The 12026-nt window shown below is 38.5% G+C and overlaps 1 long non-coding RNA gene across 1 annotated transcript in view; it reads right to left on the minus strand.

The window, feature by feature from the left end:
- The window catches only part of LOC105507547, a 188278-nt gene that overhangs the window by 21187 nt on the left and 155065 nt on the right, over window positions 1–12026 (minus strand). The window lies entirely within an intron of this gene.

Here is a 12026-nt window from a genome sequence, read left to right on the forward strand (position 1 = left end):
ACTTGGAACCAACCCAAATGTCCATCAGTGACAGACTGGATTAAGAAAATGTGGCACATATACACCATGGAATACTATGCAGCCATAGAAAGGATGAGTTTATGTCTTTTGTAGGAACATGGATGCAGCTGGAAACCATCATTCTCAGTAAACTATCACAAGAACAGAAAACCAAACACCGCATGTTCTCACTCATAGGTGAGAATTGAACAATGAGATCACTTGGACGCAGGAAGGAGAACATCACACACTGGGTCCTATTGTGGGTAGGGGTGGGGGTGAATGATAGCATTAGGAGATATACCTAATGTAAATGATGAGTTAATGGGTGCAGCATACCAACATGGCACATGTATACATATGTAACAAACCTGCACGTTGTGCACATGTACCCTAGAACTTAAAGCATAATAAAAAATTAAATAAAACTTAAGTCTTCATTCCCCAAATATTTCAGTTAATCATGTTTTTCTAGAATCTTCATGCAGCATGGAAGCCAAATGAAACAAGAAGTCAGCATATCCAACAGACAATTACATCCCCACTTTGACATAACTAACTGAAGATAGTTGTGCTTGGCATAATAATAATAATCCTAAATTGTCTAGCATTAAATTCCCATCCCAGTGATACAAAACATTATTCTAATGACCTAATTTGATTTTTAAAAATTACCAACCTGCACCTTGTGCACATGTACCCTAGAACTTAAAGTATAATTTTTAAAAAATTGATTTGGCTATGCTTCTGGTTTATACTTTAGAGGAAAACCTCTCTCAGATTTCATGGGAGTTGGATTTTGTAGAAAGTAGGTGTTCAAAGAATCCTGTTTTAGGAACTAAATCATATCCACATGTTCTAAGAATAGCGAAAAAGCAAGAACATTTATGTCTGTGATATGTCTGTTCATGTGACTCAGAGCAAAATCAGAGAGGAATGTCTAAATGTCAAAGAGGACATCGGGCAGAGTCTGACTTACAAATTTTTTGGGAGCTGCTTTATAGGAAACAAGCTTTAGGATCTGATTTGAAGACAAGGCAACAGGGAAATTAATAATAACAACAACAACAACAATAATACTACTAATAATAATGGCAGTAGGGGATTATTGATAGAATTGAGCTCCAAAATTTTAATTTCCCCAAAATAGTTTCCAGATGGTGAAAACTATCTTTCTATGTATGATATTTTCAGGCACTAAATAAAACATTATTTATTTAGTAAATAAATTAAAAGTTATACATTTGCCTACATGTTAATTTTTCAGTAAGATAGCACATTAATTTTAAATACTGTCACTGTTGACACTAACCCTTTGATGCTCAAGACACCTACCTGTCTGGGGGTGAGCAGTATGTTCTAATTTCATCAGAGCTTCAGATTTGTCATCACCCCTGGGATGCAGGACTCTGAGTCATGAGGATATAACAATCCTGTGCTTTCATATCCACTTTCCTCCCAGAAGGAGAGTCCTAACTAACTGAAGATGCGCTCCCTTCTTCTTTCTGCATCTATAGGATGCAAGTTATGAAACTATTGCAGGGGAAAAGAAAGGAAAACTACTAATGAGGGAAATAAGATGGCATTTACTGATTCTCCAAATCCTTTGTCATCTTATCAGAAACAGACCCAAACTGGGACTCAGAAGACTGGAGACTCCTCCTCAAGTCTGCCTCTCTGCTAAGTTAATGAGCTGCTTTTTACTTTGTCAGTCTTCTACTTTCTTAATAGAAATTTTTCTAAGAGTATGAACAACCCTATTAAGTACAGGTGAACTTATTAAGAGGCTATTATATAAAAACATTGACTTGCAAAAGATCATTTTTATTACCAAGTCATGTATTTATTCATTCATTCATTTGACAATTATGTTTGAATGCCTACTATATATCAGAGAATGGGTGCTGGAATTTAATAATGACCAAAGCACAGTCCCTATCCTTGTGGAACTTAAAGTCTAATAATGAAGACAAGGGTTGATTGAATAATCACAAAACAGAAAATTACAAACTGAAAAATATAGAATTACAATACATAATTATCATGATCTAGAAAATACTGTATTTTCACTATTGAATGCTGTTGTTTGTTCTCTAATTTGTATATCAGTTCATTTTAATCATCATGGGATTCCTGAAAAATACTTTTCCAGTATAGCATGCTATTTGTAAGTTGAGGCTTTTAGAGAATGATTAGAATTGAGATTTCCAGATGAAACTGAGTCCTGATTTTGTGAAACAGAAGAAATATTTGTACAAATTTAAAACCAGAAGATAGGAAGGCAAGACCTAAAGGACTTTTCCTAGAAAGACATGGGACATATTTATAGGAAAACCATCTTTCAGTCTTTTTAATATAAAGATCCTACATCTAACCTGAAGGACATAGCATTAAGTGAAATTAGCCAGGAAGAGAAATACAAATACTGCATAACCTCTACTTATATTTGGAATCTAAAATAGTCAAACACAGAAGCAGAGAGTAGAATGGTGGTTACCAGGGGCTGGAGGCAGGAGTGAGGGGAAGATTCAGGAGATGTTAGCCAAAAGATACAAAATTTCAGTTAGACAGGAAAAATATGTTCCAGAGCTCTATTGTACAACATGGTGATGATAGTTAATAGCAACATATTGTACACTTGAGAGACATTTTGTGTTCCCACCACAAAAAATAAAGGATACGTAGGTGAGGTAATATTAACTTGCTCAATTTAGCCTTCCCACAATGTGTACATATCCCAAAACATCATGTTGTGCACCATAAATACATACCACTTTTATTCATCAATTAAATAAATAATCCTATATCTGTGGTGATAGTAACAGCTTACCCATTACATATGCCAAGATAATGTACTAAGCACTTTATAAATATTAACTTGTGTAATCATTGCAATAACCCTCTGAGATAGGTAGTGTTAGTGGTAGTGAAATTATCACCATGTTACAGATGAGGAAATTGAGGTACACAGAGATTACACATAGCCAGATTCTGGAGCAGATCCTGGATGCAAACCCAGTCTGTGCTCTTATCCACCATGTTCTATGGCCTCTTATTCATACAACTGTTCTGCTGAAACATGTCAAAAATTATGGTTTTTTGGTTCAATGAACTAGAGAGCATATTGCAAATATATCATATATCTCTACCTCTTTTCATATTCTAAGAATAAATTCTACTTGATAGTTCCTGATGGGAGTGATATTCAAAACAAAGCAAAACAAAACCTTCAATTATTTTCAATGAGAAATTTAGTCTACTTGGATTTAAAAAAAAGAAAAAAGATGATTTCTTAACTACTTTTCAAAAACAAGAGGCTCAGTTCCTCATGCTTCAGCAGAAGGCTTCTTTATTATTGCAGACTGCGTTGCACATAGGTTTGATAAACATTCTACTGTGAAGGAAATGATTCTCCTAAAATTGGTACAGCACTATGTGAAATGGTGCCATTAGTCTAAAGTTTAGAATATAAATTAATGTGGAAAAATCAGACCTGAACTGACCCTGCTCTATCTGCATGTCATTTTGGAGCTAGAAATGCATCTACAGAGGTGTGTTGATGACTAAACCCTTGTCATCTCAAATCATGCTGCTTCCTAGGTTTCAATCATTCCAGAAGATTTCAAGGAAGGAAGAAAAAGAAACAAAGCAAAAGAGACACCAATTTAGTGTGAAGAATGCCTTTTAATTTTTTTAATGATAGAAAGATTATTTTTGAGATGAAGATTAAGAAATGATTAGGAATAAAACTCTTGATTTGAGAATTAGCACAGAGACTATTTTTGGAAATTAAAATATCAGAAGCCCATATTGAAATAAAGAATTACTACAAATACTGCCAACCACTGATACACTTGATACTGCTTATCAAACAGACAAAATAAGCATCTTTGGGGTAATTGCTATCAAGCTGTGTTTGAGAGCAAGAGTTTTACTACTAGACAGGAAATCGAATAGATAGAAAATTGCATATACTTGTTAAGATACGTCACCAGCTGAAACAAAAGTAACAGCTAAAATTTTATAAAGACTTTTCTTCTGGGTAGATATTATTTGTTGGGTCCATGAAATACATGGAGTGCAGTGATTATTCCTCATTTTGTAGATGAGGAAAAAACACTTAATTCAAAAATGACAAGTTAATACTTTAGGAAAATGAGTATAGTGGAATATGTGAATATATAGCTATTCCTTAACACAGAACTCTAACTTGCGCCTCCTAAACTTGTTAGGAAAACGTTAGCTTTAAGCAGGTGCATCCTTCTCAGGAAGGGGAAGGAGCAGGCTAAGCAATGGTGATTGGCTGTCAGCAAGCCATATGTAAATGAGGCAGATAAAAGGAGGAGCCAGCACTCTGTTCCTCTACCTCATTATCACCTTAAATATAAGTGTCTTCAGATAGGTCAGAGTTGTAACTGCTGGACCATGGGTGATATTCAGGCCACCTTATATGTCCTTCACCCCACTCTTTAGTACCGTACCATAAATAACTTAAAATGCTCTAAGCAGGATACACTAAGTTTTTTGTTTTGTTTTGTTTTGTTGTTTGTTTTGTTTGGGTTTGTTTGAGACAGAGTCTCGCTCTGTCACCCAGGCTGGAGTGCAGTGGCACAATCTCGGCTCACTGCAAGCTCTGCCTCCCGGGTTCATGCCATTCTTCTGCCTCAGCCTCCCATGTAGCTGTGATTACAGGCACCTGCCACCACGCCCGGCTAATTTTTTTTTTTGTTTTTAGTAGAGACAGGGTTTCACCGTGTTAGCCAGGATGGTCTTGATCTCCTGACCTCATGATCCACCCTCCTTGGCATCCCAAAGTGCTGGGATTACAGGCTTGAGCCACCGCACCTGGCCCAACACACTCCTTTTGATGAAGGCAAAGCTGTTTGCCCAAGTGTTTGTTATTTGTTTCTTTCTTTCTTTTTAGAGTTAAGGTACTGAGGTTAGAGCAGCATGAAAGACTCAGCTTTTCTCAGCCAAAAAGGGGATAGGGGTGATGTAGGAATTAAAGGATACCAAAGCTACTTCTTTTATTTTGTCAACGTATAACTAAGTTTAAAGGTCTTAGAACACAGAAATCTAGTGACTAGATTTCAATTTGAAGAGAAAAATTATTTAGAATGAAATGCAGTCAGCCACTGCATTGAACGATTGACAGTCCATTGAAGGAGACCTCCATCTTTTAACAGAAGACCTAGGAAGTGAAACAAAATAAATAAAAGTTCCCATCTTTATGCTAGAGGAGCTTATCAATTGTCTGGGAACTGCTCATGAAATAGTCACAAAAATTTTCGAAGCGGTAAACTATAAAAAGCAAGTGCATATGGCTTCATTAAACTGGGTAATGAATCACAGCCAGTATTTGTCAAATGTCAGGTACCGTATGATGTGCTTTACGTACATTTCATCCTCATTTCACAGGTGAACAAATTGAGGCTCTAAAGGGCTTATTTACCTTGCGCAAGGTTACATATATGTTGGCTACAAATTCTACTCTCTCCCTCTCTCTACTATCACTCACTACCCATAAATAGTGTACTACCCTTACTAAAAATGAAGGTAGTATAGTGGTGTGGAAAGCTACAAAATATTGTTAAATGAGAAAAATCATACAAGTTGTATACATCACAACCATGAAAAGTTTATATGCAGGTGGGATAGACTTGGAAGGAAACAGAGAAGTTTAAGAAGTTCTGTTAGGGTGGTAGGATTATGGAGGACACTTAGAAAGTTCTTTCTATCTTGTTGCAAAATTAGGTAAAGTGTATTTAAATTAGATAGAAAGGTGTCAAAATCCGTCAGGGAAGACTTCCTGGATAAAGGCACTTTTCATCACTGTTTCAGAAGGAAGGAGGGTTTCATGTTGGCTCTGAGGAGAAAGAAGTCATCAGAGCAGTGACAAGACAGTTAATTCAGCATTTCAAAGTATGCACAATAGTTACCTCCTTATTCTCAGTTTCAGTTACCCAGGATCAACTGCAGTGTGAAAATAGTCAATGGAAAATGTATAAACAATTCATAAGTTTTAAATTGCACGCCATTCTGAGTAGTGTGATGAAATTTTGTGTCATCCTATTCCATCCCTCTCAGGAAATGAATCATCCCTTTGTCCAGTGCACCCATGCTGTACGGTACATATGTACAGGAAAAAGCACAGTATATATAGGGTTCGGTACTAACTGCAGTTTCAGGCATCCACTGGGGGCCTTGGAACATATCTTTGTGGTCCCAGAGAGATTCATGTTAAACAAGTCTGCCATAACACAAAAGACAGTTGTCAGGAAGGGTAAGCTGAGCTGTCTGAATTTTAAAAGTCAGAAAATGAGGAGCAATATGATGAAAGGATGTGAGAAACTTTATTCTAACTGCTGTGTGGAGCATGGTTGAGAGGAAAGAGAGAACAGAACAGGGAGCCCACGAGAAGACAGTGAAATAAGAATGAGAAAGACGTTTGGATGTGGTGTGAGCTGAGCATCAGAGCACAGCTATCTCAACTACCCCACAAATAGTCTCAGATAGATGTACCCACTGCTCAAAATTCCCACCCCCTCTCCCTCGCCGCTTTTTTTTTTTTTTTTTTTTTTTTGAGACAGAGCTTCACACTGTCACCCAGGCTGGAGTGCAATGGCATGATCTCGGCTCACTGCAACCTCCACCTCCCGGGTTCACACGATTCTCCTGCCTCAGCCTCCCAAGTAACTGGGATTACAGGCACACACCACAACACCCAGCTAATTTTTTGTATTTTTAGTAGACATGGGGTTTCACTGTGTTGGTCAGACTGGTCTCGAACTCCTGACCTTGTGATCCACCCACCTTGGCCTCCCAAAGTGTTAGGATTATAGGCATGAGCCGCCGCGCCCGGCAAAAATTCCCCTTCTTTAAAGTTAGGATAGGGAACCTACAACCTTGGTAATCCCATGAGACTGTTACCACATTACACCAAGGTTGTCATAGGCATAAAGCTCTACAGGTACACAAATAATATGAAGAGAGAATACTCAGAGTACTGAAGTTTTGCCTTCCCTCTGCTCTTGGGGAACCCAGGAAGATTTCGAATGAGTCTTATATGAGTGGGCATGCATGCCACACCTATTAAACAAACAATATAGTTAAAGTGAAATGCTCTGACTTGCATTTCACCAGTCATCAGCAGATAAAGCAGAGCTATCAGTTTGTCTACCTAGGATGGTGGGCAAACTGTAAGAGGTAAATATATAAAAAAAGCAGCTGCTATTTTAGAATCACACAACATAAGGGCTTTGTACATTCCCTTTTGTGTGACTTCAGACCATGGAATAAGCACATACTTCAGGAAGACGTGCTCTTGTTCTAATTATGGAAATGACTGAACTGATCAAATTACTGGCAGCATATCTTGCGCTACACCAAAGAAACGATTCCAACAAAGGGCTTTGATTTGATGATTGAAAATCGCCAGCCTTTTCTGCAGGACTTTGAAGAAATGGAAAGCTCAACTGATGAGAAAAGCATAAACAAGGGCAGTGGAAGGTCGTTTAACCTTTATTACCACTGTGCTGATGGTTGTTTTAGCTTTAGTTACCACTGCCTAATTCAAAGAAAAATAACTATTAAGAAAAGGAGTTCTATTAATTCTCTGTAAACTTTGAACAGAAATCCTGATTTTTTTTTTCTGATGATTCTTCTAATAGTTGGATGTTCGATTTGTATCATATTTACTAGATTTTAAAACAAGCACTTTTCCCAATTAAAAAGATTGAGGGAGAGGGACAAGGGGAAAAAAACTGGCCTGATGCTGATAATCTGATTGGCTCATTCCCTGTGTCCCATTTCCTGCCAATAACAACAAAAGATTCACTCTTTGCCTAGATTGGAGAATAAAAGGCAACTTGCCTGTGGGTGTTTGGTTGAGGGAGGTGGTTAGTAAAGCAACCAGATAAAGCAACCCCTCAATCATTCTTGAAGCGGAAATGCTTGGTATTTTTTCCAGGAAATAGAATGAGACTTCTGGGAGTGCCTAGGGGCATGAAATAGAGAATTCAGCAGCCCAATGAATATAATACACATTCTTGTCGTTTCAGGTTCTAGACAAGGTAATTAAAATATGCGTAAGATTTTCTGCTCCCCAGTTATTTTGACTTCCAGGTAGATTGAACAGGCAGCTGATTCATCTTGTTGGGCAATGCCCCTTCATTCTTGACACTCTCCTATTCCCCATCCTGTCCATAATCCCTCCTCACACACGAGCACATGCCAATAGGTGAGATAGCAAATGTAATAATATGTCCATTTAGCACTAGTATGCCTCTAGAGATGTTGAATTTTCAGTGGCAGATCTACAAACTATCCAGTTTTTCCCAAAGGGGTAGCTTCTGTCAAGTGCAGAAGGACACCAGGAAGTCACATCTCTGAATGTGTTTTTCTTTTTGCCCTTTCTGACTGGCCTATATGATAAAGAATGATGAAAATATTCCTAAGTTAAATTTCTATTTGCCTGTACTTTACTGAGAAACCTGTACTGAGGTGCATAAAAACGGCATATTGTTTAACCCTCATCAGTTAGTTTGTATATTCCTGCCTTCCCAGGCCAGCCTTCTTCGTCTCTCTGCTGACAGAAATTTCATTCCTTCCCTGCCCTACTCTCAAAATGTGTTCACAAGATAGAACCCAAAAGACTGATTCTTCTTCAGGGAAGAAATAATTAATGAGACTTTAAGTGGGTTATTCTTTAGCATAAAGGACTTCGTTTTGAAAGGGGCAGAATGAATTTATAATTGTAGAATTTCAGGTTTAAAAAAAATTAAAAAGCTGAATTTGGGGGAAAGGTCCTCCTGGTGCCTCTGAAATCATGCCCTCTTTACCCAAGAGTTCACATTCATTCTGGAGTTGACTCAGGTGCCAAATACCCCAAGAACTGACAGCAGTTCATCACTTGTATTTTATTTGCATCTGCTCCACTGATACTTACTGGTTGTGTGGGCGTGTGTTTTTTTGCTGTGAGTTCAGCAGTTACAGGAAGCTTACGGGGTTAATGCACTTAACCATGAGATGAGATGTAAGCTGCCTGTCCACCTCTATGGAACCCTGAGCTTCCTTGTCTGTGGCTTCAGACACTGGGTCCCTTTCTCTCTTGGCATTCCCACTAAAGCTAGAAACACTGAACTAAAGAACCCTGCTCCTTTATATCTCCTTTATCAGCAACTACTCTGGAGGGGGCAGGAGAGAAATACCATGAGCTCAACAGGATGCTTGTAAAGGGTACCTTTTCGGGTCCCTCTTCACCTCCCACCCCTCCCACCCCGCCAATTCCTCCAGATAAGAAGGAAGGAAGCACTGCTACTCCCATGCATTTTCATGCAAGCAAAACCCAAAATAGTTGGATAGTAGAACACATAATACTATGTGATCATCATCTCCTCCCTTCCCTCTCCAAACCTCTTCCTGTGGTGCTCAACACAGGAAGTGCCTGTGTGTGTGTCATAGTAATTGTTGATATGGGCTTGGGAACCTGTACAAATCTCAACACCACCACTTACTCCATATGAAACACTAGGCAGGCTTCCTAATTGCTCTGAGCTTCACCTTCTTCATCTATAAAATGGAGAAAATAACTATTTTGCAGATTGATATGAGGATGAAATAGAATAATGCATGCAAAGCACTTAGCAGTATGCCAGGTACATAATGAGCACTCAGTAAATGGTACCTATTATTATTAATGGAGCCACCATATATCTAGTTGCTCAAAATTGTCAGCTACCTTAGACATCATTCCTCCTTTTTTTCCCTGTAGCCAACCCGATCTTAAGTCCAGTGAATTCTACCACCTAAACACAGCTGAACTCATTTCCTCCTCTCTCTCACTGCCTTAATAGCTCAGGCCCATATATTTCCCTCCCTGAACTACCATTATAACCTTTTAACTCTACTTGTATATCCAGCCTCTTCCTATTCCACCATTCTGCACATTTCCCAAATGTGAATTTTCAAAAATAGAAATGTGCTCCCAACACTCAGTTAAGATCTCTCAGGGACTCCACACCTTATTTCTGCAATCCCAATTCCTCAGCACAACTTTCAAGGCCCTGCACCCCATTTCCATTCACTATGCACTTTTTTCTCCCAATGCCATCTGAGCTTCTTAAAACAGCCCTCTTGTCCACGTGTCTTTGAACATGCGAATTTCCTTCCTTTCTTTACGTTACTGACTCTCACTCATTCTCTAAGACTCAGCTCTCAGAGTTCTTTTCCAAGAAATCTTCTTGACTTCTCATTCATGTTCTACATTGTTTCATTTTTTACATACTTACCCTTCTCCTGCTGTTTAGAACTGAGTTTCTTGAAGTGAGAAACTGTACCCTGCTGCATTGCAAGTGGTTAACATAAATGTTGATTCAATTTGTTCAACAAACATTTACTGAGCACCCATTCCGTGCAGTACACTGAGCTGGGAGTTAGATGCACATGGGCCATCAGTGCACAGTCCCCTGCTGTTTTGTGATATTGGTGTTATGGGAAACTGGGAGCAGAGTCTGACTACTTTAGGTAGAAATACTTGTGTATAAATGTCATCTAAATTTATTCTCACAACTACCTTGTAACATAGATGTTATCTCAGTTTTGCCCACGAGAAATGCAAAGCTCAGGGAGATTTAATGACTTGCCCACATCATCCAGCTGGTGATTGGCATTGGGTATTAGGGGAGGCAGTGTTGCCTGTTGGTTATGAGCTAGCTTTTGGAGTAAGACCAACTTGGGTTCAAATCCCAGCCTTTCCACATATGACCCATGTAATGTTACCAAAATTACTTCACATATTTGAGCTCAGTTTCCCTTCTTAGAAAGGGGAGGAAAATAATACCTAACATCTCGATAGCTGGTGGGAAATCCAAATTTAAAAATGAATACGAGCTTTTAGTCCAGGGACTGCTAAGGTCCCAGGGCAGGGAGCAGATCATCTCAGAGCCCACTTTCTTAATCACTCTGTGGTCCTTATATTCTGAGGAAGCATTGGGACTGATTGAAGAAAAGTAGATTCTCTCTGAAATTGCACAGGGAGCCTAAGGTTCAGACTGAGAATGCCCTTGTTTCTAGCACTCAAGGACACCAAGAAAATTGCCTGTGTGTCAACTACATTGTAGATATTCCCTAGAGAATTCAGATCTTGCCAGCCATCAAATAATGAGACTTTGAGAAATGTGAAAGTGCTTTGAAAAATGCAAATAGGCAGTATTGTTTTTATTGCTCACAGTCTAAGATGGGACTTTGTGTGATTCCAGTGAACTTGTCAGCTTACCTAAAAAATCATTTCCTTCTTTCAACATTTCTTTGGCTATTATAATCATGATTTTGTATTCTCTTGAAAGCATGCTACATCTAGTATGTTATTAATTCTTTAGAGTACTTTGATCCCATTTTGCAAAAATAAGGTAATCCAATATAGATGTGACAAAACGGAATAAAATTTGCACAATTATAATAATAATGGGCAATTATTAAATAGTAGACAGTAGTAATCATATTAGGTATTAGGTACTGGGGTTTAAAAAATACGCTAATTTATTTAATGGAAGAAACCCAGTAAGAAATCTGAGATTTAAAGGGGCTTAAACTCCTTGCCTCAAGCAGGTCACATGCTGTGAGCACAGAGCAGGAATCAAACCTGTCAGAAGCCAGCTCCTCATCAGCCATCCTGTGCTGAGCAGCTACTATATAGAAGACCCTGGACTATCAGAAACCAATGTGAACAACACACTGCCCCATCCTCCAGGGGCTTATCACATAACTCCAACATAAACCCCATCTTGCACAAGATGGGGGATAAGAAAATACATGGGTAGATGTAATGGAGTAGTCAGTCACTAGATGTAGTCTTTCCTTGCTGAGTCCGCTGGCACAGTCCTGCACTCAGATGATAAAAAGTCATGTTCTGGAAGTTCTTAACTTCTAGACCTATAACATATTGATGGCTATACATCAAATATTATTCAAAGCAGAGTAAATTGCTGCCTGAAGTGAAATATAAATGAAGTATGAATGAAAATCAC

Source organism: Colobus angolensis, unplaced genomic scaffold (genome assembly GCF_000951035.1).
Source record: "Colobus angolensis palliatus isolate OR3802 unplaced genomic scaffold, Cang.pa_1.0 Scaffold150, whole genome shotgun sequence".
Classification (NCBI taxonomy): Eukaryota; Metazoa; Chordata; class Mammalia; order Primates; family Cercopithecidae; genus Colobus; species Colobus angolensis.